This window comes from Lepisosteus platostomus, chromosome 16, assembly GCF_059453375.1.
Source record: "Lepisosteus platostomus isolate fLepPlt1 chromosome 16, fLepPlt1.hap1, whole genome shotgun sequence".
In the NCBI taxonomy this organism is placed as follows: Eukaryota; Metazoa; Chordata; class Actinopteri; order Semionotiformes; family Lepisosteidae; genus Lepisosteus; species Lepisosteus platostomus.
The window spans coordinates 5,061,958-5,078,061 of NC_142626.1; the positions used below are offsets into that span (position 1 = coordinate 5,061,958).

The following is a 16,104-nucleotide window of genomic DNA, read 5'->3' on the forward strand; positions in this document are numbered from 1 at the left end:
ATGTGAATAATACATTTCAATCACCCCAGTTTCAGCTTTTCGTCTTAAACACACTAAATTAAAAATCAAACAGTTTTACATTGTCATTCACATATACAAACTCACTTTTAGACCACTGCAAACTTTATACCTGTTAATACTTTTTACTGGTGTGCTCACATGGTATTCATTAAAGTAATCTTATTAAGGCATAAAGGTCTTTTTTAAAGTTTATGCAGATATATTGCATTTTACATTATATATATAATATACTATATATATACAGTGCATAATATGTATATACAGGATATGTTATATTATACTTTATATATTATGATTTGTAATAGAAAAATAGCTTCCTGGATATAGGGATACTGAAACTTAATTGAATTTTCCACAGCCTTTGTAGACGTAGTAACTTACAGTATACCCCCCAAAAAAATTTGCTTGGAGCAATTACAACCCAGCAAACTGCCACAGTACAATTGCTGCGGAGCAAACACTTTCTGTGGCTTATATACATTTTTTGTTCAAGCCCATTTCTGTTTAAGCTTTCTTAAGGTAGATCTTAATGAGTACTGTAAATCTGGAGTATTGATTATATAAGTACTCCAATTACTGCAATTTCCCTCAGGGGATCAATAAAGTATCTATCATATTACCATGGATTGTGTAATCTTCTGGCTTCTCTGGTTAGTGCTTTAACACTCAAAAACATGAATACTTGACACTCAGGAGCTTGAATACTTGAATTGTCCCCCTTGCAGTCTTCTCTGTTAATAACCCTGGTAAAACTGCAAAGTCTGAGTTCTTTCAGCCTGTCAGTATACGATAATTGTGAGATGTTTATCCAATCCTGATTTCTATCAAAAGTATTTCTAAAATTTCCTTTACTGTTTACACATTCTGTGCTTATCCTTGTTTTTTAATGTTTGCAAATGTGACTAATTCTTTTAACTGTATTTGAATCCACTATAGATCATTGCCACCTATATAAATTAGGTAGAGCAACACTCCTTATCCAAATCCCTCTGGTACCTCACTAATTACACCTCTTTTTGAACACTCTCCTTATTTGTACTCAGTTTCTTCCATCAACTAGATGTTATTCCAAAAACACAAACTATCTTGAATACCTACAGCCTCTAACTGGAGATTTAAGCTCCTGCAATGTATTTCATACAACTTCATCGTTTCAATAAAAAAGCACAATAACACACACAATAGGCTCAAAACATTAAATTAAATCTTAAAGCAGATAAAAGTAAAATAACTACATGTTCACCACATCTAAAAATACAATTGCTGATAAATTACATCATGTTCTGTAGCTGAACAGCAGGATTAGGAAGCTGTAGGAACACTGCAGTGCCTGAGAGAAAAGAATAATTCAGATCTCACATTTCTCATGAGGATACTAGAGGATATCAGCTTCAGCATCATTTGATTTCACACTATAACAGAGGTCAAGTAGAGATTCATTCTCAAGTTAGAGGTTATGGCATTCAAGATAATCTGTGCTCCTCTTACAAGGGAGGTTGTCTGATCAAAGTGTAGAACTAGAGCTGTAAAATGTTCCTGGTGAGACATTATGGTTTTAATATATTCAGTTTCTGAAGTGATACTAAAATGTTGAATTTGATTCAACAAACGATTCAAGTTTATGGTCTTTATTGAAGGAAATGTGTTGGGTTCAAAAATGAAATAAATGAGTTTTAGATGACAGAAAAGACAATTTGAATGAAAAAAAACTTCTTGTACTTATTGGGAACTAAAACATAGAACAAAATGGTAGTCAGAAGGACCACTGACCCTACAGTGTCACTGACACCACTTTAATCCAGGTGACGTCCTGGCTGCCCCAGGTTGATAGTGCCTCTACATAATCACCTGTGCACACAGACACAAGTGTCTACAACAGTCCACAATTACAACACAAACTGCTCAAGTCTTGGAGAGGGGTAACCCAGAAGACCTGAAAAAAAATCTTTCCGGCCCCCCATGATCACAATTTTGTCCTTTTAGTAAGTATCCAAAGCCCAAGACCATTGATATGGATGGAAACAGAGTGAAAAACCAAGAGCTTAGTGTGACGATCTATATTCTATTGCACCCACAGGGACTGGACAGAGAGAGTGCAGCACTGGCCAAACTCACACTCCTGCAACGTACACTATATATGAGTGCTTCTAAATGATAAATTATATATAGTCTACAAACATAAACATTTGTACCTAATTTTTACACTAATGATATTTGATTTACAGTAGATCTTTTTTAATTTGTTACTCAAAAGTTAGTCAAATTATTTATTGTACTGTTTTTATTAAAATACATTTCCACAGAATACAATGAGAAACAAGTGTTGAATCTACACATTTATTATTGAGGATACAATGAGGATAGTGGTAAACAATATTTGAAAGTGGTGTTTCAGTACAGTTACACATTTTACTAATCTCCTGATTTTCCGGATATCTACGAACCCTAAGTCCACGACTTGTCCCTTACGACATCCGTGACACTGTATGGTGCAGACTGCTTTAGTGAAGAAAGATGAGGGTAGTAGGCAAGGAGCCCTGGGGTCACATCAACACTGCGATATTTCTAAGATTCTCCATTACTGTCTCCTATGGACAGAGTGAGTCCCAGCTGATTAGTATCTCTCCTCCCTACCCCAGTTCAATCCGTCTAATCCCCCTGTGTATTTCCCTTTCACACTGGGCTTATTTTACCTTCTTATGCTTTTACCTTTTTAACTACTCAATTTTCACATTTCAACTATCACAGGTCATAGTACAGAAAAGCAAATCTTAGCTCTGATAGTCTTTAAATAACTGATTTATTCTGTAAATTATTTATCTGCAGCAAAGTCTGTACTTCTGAGAAGTGACCTACTTGCACAGAGAAAATGAAAATAGAATGAAGCATCAAAATTCTTTGAATCTTTAATGTTGGAGAGGCAGATGACTCACGCCCTACCTGTAGAAACACGTGCATAGAAATTCCAGGTGGCTGGTTTCTCATCACAGTGCAGGTAGAAAGACAGGTCTGATGAGACCAAGGCAGGAAGTGAAAAGCTCATCAAGTGACGCCAGAGGCAAATCAAGACAGATAAACAATTAAACTACAAGTAAATTTAATGTATGAAAACTCTGCCTTCTTAAAGGACACTTAGAAGTTTTGAGATTTTTGAGTTTTCATGGTGTTTAAACCTACCTGCAGAAGGACACAAAGTGACTTCTCTCTCTTTTTTCCATTTTAAAGAAACTGTTTTGATACATTAAAAGGTAAAATCACTTTCTTCTCCTCCGTCTATGACATGATGTATAACGTTTCTTTTTAAGGAATATTTTTAATACAGTTATGATAAACGGACAGTGCTGGAGACCTGGAATGGGTGTTTAAAATTTTGATCATGTCCTGCTGTTCCAATCTTAACACACTCCTATACATAACTTTAATCTCACCCGTCCAGTTCACAACTACACTTGTTAGGGAAAATGAAATGATAAATCATTCTACCTGGTGTCTGAAGGATCTAAATATATAGTATGAGAAATGCATTGGTAACAACTCTAAAAAATAAAAGTCTCCCTGACTCCCCAGACTGTCCCAGAGTATAAAGAAAACACTGATTGGGCACTGAACTCACTGTGTTTTTAGGGGGCTGAGTATGCAGAACACACTTAAATTAATAATCACTGAAACTAAATATTGACACAGATATTTCCTAACTGATGATCATTAAAAAATCATTTATAATCTGAAAATAATTATCTGGCTTAATTAGAGGCTTAATTTAAAATGCTGTGCTACAGAAACTTATTAGCGCTGAGGAGAGAAAAATATTTTGTTTAAAATTGTGTTTAAACGCAATAGTGAATTTGTGAACAATGTTGCCTACTATAATTAATATATTGCAATATATATGCAATAATATTGTCCTGTGCAAAGTAGCATTGACTTTAACAACAGTAGAATATCCTCACACCCCTCTCTCTGTTAAAAAATAATCTAAAGGCGCAAGTCTTTTGTCTTTTGTACACATGAAGTACAAATTTCTAAATTTCTACATGTTTTTTTTGTATTATGTGATATTATTGACAATTTGTTAACCAATCTGCTCAATTTTTCAGCAACAACTCAGAAGCTTTTTTTAAATAGAAGTATTAGTTCCTAAATGTGAGACTTGACTGGATCTATTAGAAGGACAAATCATTACAGTTTTGAGATACTGAATCTATGGATGTTTTTTAATTCAGATGGGTTTATCATAAAACAGAACCACAAGCAGCACAGGCAGCAGTTATTGATGTTGACCAGTAGAGGGAGACAGATCATGCCAGTACTATCACCACTGTAACAGAAATTTGATTAACCCTTCATTATTGATTCATTATTAAGATGTAAGGCCTCCACCCTTCTGCCTTCTCTGCTAAGAAAAACTAAGAGAAACACACCCTACCACAGTGCTCATGACAACTGGGAGTGATGAAGGCTGTTCAAATCAATTTTATCTTTTTAAGTTCTGTAAATGTTTCACAACTGCTTGCACATGGCAATTCTGTATATTTGAAAGTAATTGATTAGTATTTTTACACTAACACTCTGACAGAATGCAAGATTGAAAACTAGCTGTCAGTTGACATGTCCTGAACTACAGTCCACACTAAATAATTAAGATGTTTATATTTGGTGGTGTTTGTTAATACTGTACACAAACAATAGAACTGATCTCATGTTGTCACGGATGTCGGAAGGGCATGCCGTGGAATGACCAGGAGAGCGGTAGAGACCCTATGCATAGTGGCAAAAGGGGGTAACACGAAGGTTAGACCAGGCTCAGGGGGTCAGACGATGTTGGGTAGAATCCTATGCCCTCAGGCCAAGGAGGAGATGACCTGGTGCTAGGTTGGTTTCAAGACATCTGAACCCTCAAGAGAGGAACAAAGGGTGACCTGGAAATATATAGCCCCAAACAAAGACACACTGGAAGGACAAGAAAAGCACAGGGAAACTAGGAACAGGACAGAGACAGAGCGCCCTCTAGATGTAGAGGGCGTGACAGTACCCCCCCTCCAAGGGCAGCTCCTGATGCCCAAAAAGTAAATGAGCTGCACAGGACTGGGGGAAGGAAAAACCTCAGTTAACTGAAAGGAAACCTCCAGGAGTCCACGGCTGAGAGCTACCCCCTCCTACAGTGTAAAAACCTTTATTGAGTAGAGGAAGGCGGGGCCGGGCAGGGCTCTAGAGGACGAGACAAAAAAAAAAGACAAAACACGTAAATAAGCATGCACAACAACAAATAAACCTGGGTGACCAGGGCAACATACCACACGAAAAAGACACAACAGATATGAACCAAGAGTCCAGGGAGGTACGCCTGGGCTCAGGAGGTCATATGATGTTGGGTAGAAACCTATGCCCTCAGGCCACGGAATAGATGACCTGGTGCTAGGCGGGTCTCAAGACATTTGAACCCTCAATGCTGAGTGAGGAACAAAGGGTGGCCCAGAAATATATAGCCCCACACAAAGACACACTGGAAGGAAAGAAAGAAAAGCACAGGAAAACTAAGAACAGGACAGAGACGGAGCGCTCTCTAAATGTAGATGGCATGACACATGAAGCCTGGTCTCATCAGATCTCAGAAGCTGAACACAGTTGGGCCAGATCAGAACCATAATAGGAGACCTCCAAGGAAAACCAGGTTCCTGCTGTCAGTGGTACTGCTGAATCAGAATTTACAAATAATCTCAGCATGCTACGGGAGCACAGGGATACAATGCTGTAGGAGTTGTTACGTTGGAAGTTTGCGATTCTGCAGTTATTGTGCAGTGTGCTTGTAGAAAATAAACCTGCTTAGTTCATGTCAGCACCCGTGTGTCGTGTCTTTGTCTGCAGAACATTTGGTGATGAGGATGGCTGTGTAGGGATTCAAAAAGTTTCAGAGCAGTTCAGTGAAAGTTTGAGATGAATTTAATTTGTGATGAAAACAGCAATTTCCAGAGAACACTGGGAGAAGACACACACTAGGGGCATCACCCACACTGTCCTGAACTCCAGTAGTGTCACAGAGCATTTTACAGCCATAACCACCCTATCTTAATATCAGGAATGGATGTTTATGAGTGACCACTTTGAAATAATAGAAAGTACTTCCACATATGTTACAGTGGCTATTCCTAATAACATTATCCCTGCTTTTCAGTGACACCTGAAGTGTCACATACAGCAAGTGTGTGTTTAAAGTGTGTTTTAAATTTTTTTTTTTTACTTGTATGTTATCTAATTTGTTGTTGTTTCCACTGCTGCTCTGTGTTCACGTTTTTGGTGATTCCTTTAATGTCTTTGTGTGGGAGCATATATGCAAATAAGCATTTTATTGCATTTGTGCTGGTGCAGTGTGGGCAGCAGCCTTCGCCTCTGTGTGCTGCTCTCAGCTTGGAGAACTTTCAGCATCTCTGCCATCAGGTCCACAGCATCGGCATTAAGCAGCAAATTCAATTGAAAGGTTTGGCACTTAACTCACCTTAGGGCTAAAATCAATACTGTGGGAGTTCTACTTCATGACTCCACACCTCTGATCTTTACCAGGTAGCAGAAATACTTTTTTAGTACAGTATGTTCTTGCCAGATGCAGTATATCCCAATATCTGGCCAGCAAGACCTGGACAAATGTTGTCTCTAAGCTCAGGCTCATCATATTAGAACACTTTTAAAACAGATACACAATTGTTAACAATAATGAATTACAGAAATACTGTATTTTTCTTCTGTCTAGGTTCTCTATGAATTACGTCTTAATCCAGGAGAAAATTCTCATATTCTCATATCAAGCTCCATTCATGCACCACTGTTGAACTAGGACAGTTTATTTCAGAAGTTCAGAAAATACTGCACCTGATTTCCTTTTCTTTACTCAAAGAGCTGTTTAAGAATGGAACAAGGTTCCCTGCTATATTAGTACAATACTCTGGCTTCTTTCAAGTAACAGCCATGTGAGATTCTCAGATCAATGAGATACTAGCAACCAAACAACCATGAGGTGCCCAATGGCCTCTTGTTTCCCTTTCTTTTGTTCTTAAATCCTCACAAAACAAAACACATATTTAGTGATTTCCAAGAACATCAGTTCCAGCTCTTTGACACAGATCTGAAAAACTCGACAGCCAACTGGTGATTTTAAGATAATTAAAGAAGAGCAAAGGACACAAAATGAAAGCCAGTGTCAATTTTTTAGCCAGCCAACCTTTGGGTTGTTAGGATTTTATTGTGGTACACATGAAATCACAGAGATACAAAAGACAGAGATACAAAGATGAGAAAAAAATCTTAACTAGCACACATGTATTCAATACAAAATACAATACAATACTACATCCCAGTGAAAACAGAGATCCAGCAATTTACCAATCCATAATTTTTGAACAATGTTGGGTTAATAGCATCCTGCCATATTGTTACTGAAGAAACATATCTTTAGGAAACATTTCTGAAATATATTTCATAATTCTAATTAGATTGTTCAGGTTTATGTTGCAGTTGCACTACAGTATGTATTACTGATATTACTGATCAGTAAAAAAATCAAATTCAACCCAACAGATTTCAGTTAATCTGTTGCAGTCACTGGCTGAACAGTGACTGATCCACACTGTGACTCTTAAAGTAATGTAATGTAATGTAATGTTTCTTTATTAGCCCTATACAATTTCTTGCATTAGGAATTCGTCTTTTCGCAAGTGTTTGGAGCAGTGAGGCGGCACAGGCATGCAAAGCTCTTTCCTGTATACAAATCCTGTCACAGACAGTTAGACAAGGCCTGAGCTGGAAATCAGGTGCAATTCTACGGTTTGGCTCCTTTTAGCTATTTTCTTTAATTTGTGTTGCATTGAAGGAAGAGTGATTCACAAATAATCAAACTTTTCTATTATATACATTGTATACGTCAGTTTGCCTATATTGCTTTTATATTGTCCAGTATTGCTAGTAGCCATAAAAGTGCTCTTACCATTTGGTATTTCAGTTTCTAAATGTTCCTGTAATTTCAAATCATCAAATCATTACAATTAACAGACAAAGAAGCATTGAATACAGAAATATCATGCAGAGTGGGTAACAATTTTAATTTAGATGTTTAAACGATCACACTGTTTTAGTAATATGTGATATGTCAAGGACATATGATGTTTCTTTTTGAAGTGAGTATGTGATAGTCTGATGTGATGGTGTTGTTTGTGTAGAGACACAGGTAAGGGAAGGAATGGCATCTTCAATAGGTCATCACCATGACCCAAAGAATGTGTCCAGAAGATATAGATGAAGTGTCAACATAGTAATTTTTTCATGAATGGGTCTCTAGCTCAGTGTTTCCCATTTTTTTTGTAAGGTTTATGAAACCATTTCATCCAACATGGAAGGACAATATCTATCCATGACACCTTGTGATTAAAAGCCCAGTGTGCAGCAGATCAGATGAGGAAATTAAGAATGAATCAAGGATACCAAATTCACATCCCTACTCTCTTTAATAACCCCACTCAAGTCATGGATCTCAGGTTAAAATTTAGAATTTAGTTTAATGTGTCATCTGAAGGATATCAGCTCCTACAGCACTACATTCCTGTGTGTTTGCTTGTAAATAATTAATTGGTTAAGCAACACCAATCACAGCAGGAACCTGGTTTATCTTGGAGGTCTCCCACTACTATACTGATCTGACCCAGCTGTGTTCAGCTTCTGAGATCTGATGAAACCAGGCTTCAGGGTGGTAATGCATTTGTAAATTATGATCAAACGCAACACGTATAATGTTCTTATACATTTATTGTGTACTGTTGTTCAAGATATGCTAAGTTAGCTTAGTCAAACAAAAATATATTCATTTTGGTTTCAATGCTTCGTTGAGCAAAGAGCCCCAGTGTTCCCAGCAGTAGAATCAGTGGCATCATTGTCCTGTGTGTTTCAGTAACTCTGAAAGGGCTGAACATTGACTGATTCACACTGTGAGTCTTAACTAAACACATCAGTGAGTGAGCACATACAGTATTAGTAACTATCCCATGCTGTTAGAATATAACAACTTCTTGAAAACAAGATATATTCTAGAAAACATTAGTTACATTTGGGCACAAGATTTGTTACCTACAGTAACTCCTGGAATACTGTGATAAAGATGTACAAACATTGTTTAATTTATCATTCAGAATGATGCAGGACCAGCATATTCCAGCAGACATGTCTTCAGTGTAGCCTGTGTTTCCAGCACTGACTGGCTACAAGTGCTGCTGAAGCCAGGAAGACAATTTGCATAGAAGATACACTTTGCATTGACAGCACATGCTTCAGTGCTCTGGGAGTGCTTATAGACCTGTGAGTTTAACACTTCATGACTGAGAGCTGCCCTTCATGGCAACAGATCACACAGCAGCAATGACTTTCATCACCATCTTCATATGGACACTTGTCTGCTTTCATGGTGAGTAGAAATTAAATTAATGCAATGAAACATAACCTAGGGAGATTTACAATGTAAATGCATTTTCTGTTACTTTTTCAACGCTGAAACAAATTGCAAGAAATAATTCTATTTTGGGCATTTCAGGCATATCATTATGACATTATAGTACCAGTAATACAGTACATTCATTTTTTTCATTCCAGGTTCCAGTGGCCAGATTACTGTGACTCAGACTCCATCAGTGACATCTGTTCTCCCAGCACAGACAGTCACTGTGAGCTGTAAGACCAGCAGTTCTGTGGGTACCTGTTCTTATAGTGGCTCAAATTACCCCTGTCTTGCTTGGTACCATCAGAAGCTGACATGGTGTGTTCACAGAGTGTTACACGGCCGTACAAAAACCTCCCTCAGCTCTCCAGGAGCTGCTCTGGCTCATCAACAGGCAACCACAGAGGACTGAGGCAGAGAACAGCTGCAGAGCTCCTACAATCACACTGAATAGGGTTGAGTTTGTACATCATTTATACATATTGTGTACTATACATACAAAAATAATTTGTATATAAATATATTAATTTTCAAACAATCCCAGCATGCTGCTGGAACACAGGGACACAGTGCTGTAGAAGTTGCTATGTCTGAAGGTTGCGGTTGTTCAGGTGCCTGCAGGAGCATGGCATGACAGCGTGTTTGTAGAAAATAAACCTCTCCAGTTCACGTTAGCAATTACTTGTCTTTGTAGACAGAAGTAGACATTTGGTGTGGATGATGGCTGTGTAGGGATTCAAGGAGTCAAAGAGCAGTTCAGTAAAGGTTTGAGATGTTTAATTTGTGATGAAAGCAGACATTTCCAGAGAAAGCTGAGAGAACACACATAAGTCACATCCTCCAACAGTGTCCTGAACTCTAGCAGGGGGTTGTATAGTCAAAGTACAGCACTGGTCACCCTATGTTATTGCTGTTAATGTAAGTTTGTGAGTGACCACTACCAATCTCATTGCGATTAAAATATTTCCACTAATGGCCCAGTTGTTTTTCCTGATAATGTTATCCTTACCTTTCAGTTACTCCTGAAGTGTCGAGTACAAGAGTTATTTCTGACAGGTCTCGTACAGCAGGTGTGTGTTTAAATGCACTCCAGCCAGGTCAGGAGTACTGACCACAGGCCAGACTCAGATCTCTACTAGCTGGTACACTGAGGGCAGCAGCTTTCCTTTCTGTGTGCTGATCTCAGCTTGGAGAACATTCAGCGCCTTTTCTATCAGGTCCACAGCTTCGAAATAAAGAGCCAAAATCAATTGGTTCAGCACTTGGCTCACTTTAGGGCTAAAACATTAGATTGACGTGTATACTGGGGGTCCCTGCTTAACATCTCCCAGCATTTACAACTTTTTATGATTGTTCACGTAAAAATTCCCTGACTTAAGTCCAAAGGATGCAGTGTAAAAAAAACTAACAAAATTATTGCAAAATAGCTTTGTCATATACAGTGGTGTGAAAAAGTGTTTGCCCTCTTCCTGATTTCTTATTTTTTTGCGTGTTTGTCACACTGAAATGTTTCAGATCATCAAACAAATTGAAATATTAGACAAAGATAACACAAGTAAACACAAAATGCAGTTTTTAAATGAAGGTTTTTATTATTAAGGGAAAGAAAATCCAAACCTACATGGCCCTGTGTGAAAAAGTGATTGCCCCTAAACCTAATAACTGGTTGGGCCACCCTTAGCAGCAACAACTGCAATCAAGCGTTTGCGATAACTGGCAATGACTCTTTTACAGCACTGTGGAGGAATTTTGGTCCACTCATCTTTGCAGAATTGTTGTAATTTCGCCACATTGGAGGGTTTTCGAGCCTTAACCGCTTTTTTAAGGTCATGCCACAACCTCTCAATCGGATTTAGGTCAGGACTTTGACTAGGCCACTCCAAAGTCTTCATTTTGTTTTTCTTAAGCCATTCAGAGGTGGACTTGCTGGTGTGTTTTGGATCATTGTCCTGCTGCAGAACCCAAGTGCGCTTCAGCTTGAGGTCACGAACAGATGACCAGACATTCTCCTTCAGGATTTTTTGGTAGACAGCAGAATTCATGGTTCCATTTACCACAGCAAGTCTTCCAGGTCCTGAAGCAGCAAAACAGCCCCTGACCATCACACTACCACCACCATATTTTACTGTTGGTATGATGTTCCTTTTCTGAAATGCTGTGTTACTTTTATGCCAGATGTAATGGGACACACACCTTCCAAAAAGTTCAACTTTTGTCTCGTCAGTCCACAGAGAATTTTCCCAAAAGTCTTGGGGATCATCAAGATGTTTTCTGGCAAAACAGAGACGAGCATTTATGTTCTTTTTGCTCAGCAGTGGTTTTCGGCTTGGAACTCTGCCATGCAGGCCATTTTTGCCCAGTCTCTTTCATATGGTGGAGTCATGAACACTGACCTTAACTGAGGCAAGTGAAGCCTGCAGTTCTTTGGATGTTGTTGTGGGGTTTTTTGTGACCTCTTGGATGAGTCGTCACTGCGCTCTTGGGGTCATTTTGGTCGGCCGGCCACTCCTGGGAAGGTTCACCACTGTTCCATGTTTTCGTCATTTGTGGATAATGGCTCTCACTGTGGTTCGCTGGAGTCCCAAAGATTTAGAAATGTCTTTATAACCTTTTCCAGACTGATAATCTCAATTACTCTGTTTCTCATTTGTTCCTGAATTTCTTAGGATCGCAGCATGATGTCTAGCTTTTGAGGATCTTTTGGTCTACTTCACTTTGTCAGGCAGGTCCTATTTAAGTGATTTCTTGATTGAGAACAGATGTGGCAGTAATCAGGCCTGGGTGTGGCTGGAGAAATTGAACTCAGCTTTCCAAAGATGTGATAAACCACAGTTGATTTATGTTTTAACAGGGGGGGCAATCATGTTTTCACACAGGGCCATGTAGGTTTGGATTTTTTTTCCCTTAATAATAAAAACCTTCATTTAAAAACTGCATTTTGTGTTAACTTGTGTTATCTTTGTCTAATATTTCAATTTGTTTGATGATCTGAAACATTTCAGTGTGACAAACATGCAAAAAAATAAGAAATCAAGAGGGGGCAAACACTTTTTTACACCACTATATAACAATTATTATAGATATTTACTATACTTACTATATTATTTAAAAATTGTATTTGTTTGCCATGTTGATGTAATTTTTATGTCTTTTCTATGCCCTGACTTTAACCTCTGATTTCAAAGTTCAGTGCAACTATGTTGCTAAATAAGTTCAAATATGAGAAAATTTACTTTATTTCCTTTTTTATCATATATACAGTATTTAATATAATTTTAATTAACATTACACTGTACATAAAAGATTCATTTAAAAGTATTTTGCTGTGTGTTGCTTGAATCTTTGTGTGTACTGTTCATACACATCACATTACATGTTAATGTTATTTAAATAAAATTTTTTAAGATGAACATTCTGCACTGTAATGTTTAAAAATGTTGTTCATCACTGACACCCTCACTCTTTTTTTCTCATTCATTGTTAATTTTCAAATTCTAGGTGTTTCTTTCAGACCAGGATACATTACATTAAGTGCTCAGCGTAATGGGTCATTCTGTTTACAGACAGAAGACATGTGTTACGTTCCACATCCCTCCTCTAGAGGACGCTTCTACCCCTTTCAGTTATGATTAGTTTTTATTATTTCCCGGTGCATCTCATTTGATTTTTGGTTAAAAGTCTAGTGTCTCTGCAGTTCTGGGCTCAGTAATACAATAATAGTCTTGCCTATTTTCTGGGTTGTCTGAAAGCAGGCGTCCTGATCGCCTGGGTCCAGGATTCAGAGCGCCTTGTCCTGTTATGTTTTTTGTTCCTGTTCCTGTGCCGGTTCCGACCCAGTTCCTATTTTTAACTTTTTGTCTTGGATGGATCTCCCGGCTCTTGGATTACGGACTGTGACACGACTTCCCTTTTTGGACTTCCCTGGACTTGGTTGCTTAAGCATTTTCCCCCTGCACCTGCTCACTATAGTCACCGCCCCCTCTCTTGTCAACCCATCCTAACCCTGCTGTACATTCCACCGTCGTCTTTTACGGATTATACCATCCACATAGGGTCTTTAATAACACACTCCACGGGAGTCAAAACCGGCTCCCGTGAAAACATGAATGGACACTACTATAGACTCATGTCACCATGTCCCTAGGTCCCTATTAGTGTTGAAATAGATTGATTCTTATGGAGAAATAGTCACGTGTAATGTATTCTAGATCTCCATTTACCACTATTTCCATATTCCCTTTGTGAAATAATTCTACGTTTATGGTCCATGTTTTATGATTCCCATTAAGGATGTTAAACTGTGACACCCTGTGTTGCTCTTAGGAGGTAAAAACCAACAGGGCTTAGAACACTAGCAATCCACATGCACCCCTGCTTTAACCCATCAGAATCCCAGCCCATATAAACATCAGGATTCCTGACGGAACAAGAAATACAGATGTTTCTGGGAAATGGAGTAGAATAATAGTAGCGTCTTTTCTAAAACTACATTCTTGGGTAAAAGTTAAAATACTTAAGTACAGATCTCAATAAATGTGCTTAAATAGTGTGGTGAAGTAGTTCTACCTTGTTAATTCCCACCCCTGGTCTTTACAAGGGAGTGGAAATTCTTTTATCACATGTTCTGTCTGGACTTAAATCTCTCAGTGTCTAAAAAGTCAGAACTGGAAAAACATTGTCTCTAAGCTGAATTTAAGCTGGTCCTCTTACAATACTTTTTTGTGCTCTTTTTACGCAGACATTAAATTTCCAATAGTAATGAATCACAGAAATCTTGTGTGTTTCTTCTGTATACAGTAGGTCCTTTTTAAATTATGTACTGTATTAAACAGGAGAAAATTCTCACATTTTGAGCTCAATTCATTCACCACTGCTGAAGTATCTTCTTCCACATTTTCACAAAATACCGCATCAGATCCACTCTTCTTCACCCACGGTGCTGTAGCAGTATGGAAAAACCTTCCCAGCCGTGTTGGTGAAGCCGATACTCAGACTTCTTTCAAGGAACAGAAGCATGAGAGTTTCAGATCACTGAGATAGTAGCAACCAAACAACCTGGATGTGCCCATGGCCTCCTCCTGTTTCCCTTTTGTTCTTAAATCTTCAAAGGCAGTGAACCACCCTGTTTGCAAATATAGGTATAGTATCAGAAAGACAGAAGCTGCAGGAGTAGCACAAGACAGATTTAGTGAATTTCACCGAAGTCCTTTGTGGACACATTGATTTCCAGGAAAATAAATTCCAGCCTGTTGATACTGATCTCAAAAACCCAGAGTTAGAAACTAGTGATTTTAAAATTATTAAATAAGAGAAAAGGACACAAAGTGAAAGTCGAAGACAACTTTATAGCCAAACCTTTGGGGTGTTTATAGTGTAGGATTTTTTTTGTGGTGAATAATAGAATAACAGAGATACAAAAAAAACATAAAAAGAAAAGAAACACAAATAACAAATAACATATATGTATCATATCCTTATAATACTATCCTACTATAAAATACTATGCTACATTCCAGTGAAAATAGAGATCCAACAACTAGTCAACTCTTCATATATTCCCCCTGGCATCAGTTTGATCTCTTTTGTGTGAGGATAACATAAAAAGTTATCTTTTGTTTGTTGTTAATTGGAATAAGTTGCTTCAGTTTTTGTTACTTGAAACAATATAATAACCGAGTGTAGCTGTCAGAAGCAGCTGAAAGGAATGGAATGGTTTCCTCACCTGTAATATCTGAGCCCTTATTAGAATGAGAATTAGATCTGATTTGGTGATTTTATGGAGGGGATCCTTACCTGAAGCTTGAGAGCAAAACATGTGAAGAGTTTCTTATAGGTGAATGTTTCTAGTGACACATCAATTGAAAGACCCTCTGTGTGTGAACAAGGGTTGTAAAGGCTCTGAATAAAGGCAAAAGATCCTGGTGGAGTAAATGAGCTCTCAGGAACAGAAGCCATTGGAGTTACCATTGGAGTGACCATTCTTAATAATGCCAAGACCTTGAGTCTGAACAGAATACTGAGGGAATCAACTAAAAGTCTGTATTATATCTTGCTGACTATGTATATCTTTACTTACAGTATGTGCTTTTAATACACTGATAATGATGGATGTCTAAATCTCTTTTTTTGCCAAATATCAAACTGACATAATCGTCCTCCTTCCATACAGTACCTGACTCTGTTGAAATCAATGAACGGGGGGGTTGAGGGAATCATGTTATTCAGGAGGCGAGGAAAGGTGAAGTTGCTTAAAAACTTCTTATATCTGTGACAGAAGAAACCACGTCAGGTTGCTGACTGGAGCTGGTTTAAGAGAAAACAGCTGCCGGACGTCTCATTGGAGACATATTGGTAGTTCCATGGGATTTTATTTTGTACTGTTCTGTCAGTGGCTCTGGTAAATGAATTGTATAATATGTATTTGATAGAAGGGTAGACTGAAATAAATGGGATCTGAAATATAATTCTGTGGTCTATGGATGCACTGCTGATTCAGGGAGATGGAAAGTTAGTGAGGGACCTAGCACCCCTTTCACTTGCTTGGTGGCATAGTTGTACAAAAGACAAGAATAGGTCTTGTTTTTAGGGGTCACCTATCCATGACATTACAT

The 16,104-nt window shown here is 38.1% G+C and overlaps 1 protein-coding gene, 1 long non-coding RNA gene and 1 gene segment (V, D, J or C); 1 reads left to right on the top strand and 2 right to left on the bottom strand.

Moving 5' to 3' along the window:
- The window catches only part of LOC148646757 (uncharacterized), a 62,192-nt gene extending 51,724 nt beyond the window's left edge, over window positions 1–10,468 (top strand). Inside the window, exon 2 of the long non-coding RNA XR_015927523.1 lies at window positions 9,649–10,468. This is a non-coding gene — a long non-coding RNA (uncharacterized LOC148646757). The remainder of the gene's footprint in view (window positions 1–9,648) is intronic.
- The window catches only part of LOC148646745 (NACHT, LRR and PYD domains-containing protein 3-like), a 2,700,574-nt gene that overhangs the window by 602,482 nt on the left and 2,081,988 nt on the right, over window positions 1–16,104 (bottom strand). The window lies entirely within an intron of this gene.
- Window positions 1–16,104, bottom strand: part of LOC148646755 (Ig kappa chain V region Mem5-like) — a 364,474-nt gene that overhangs the window by 77,209 nt on the left and 271,161 nt on the right.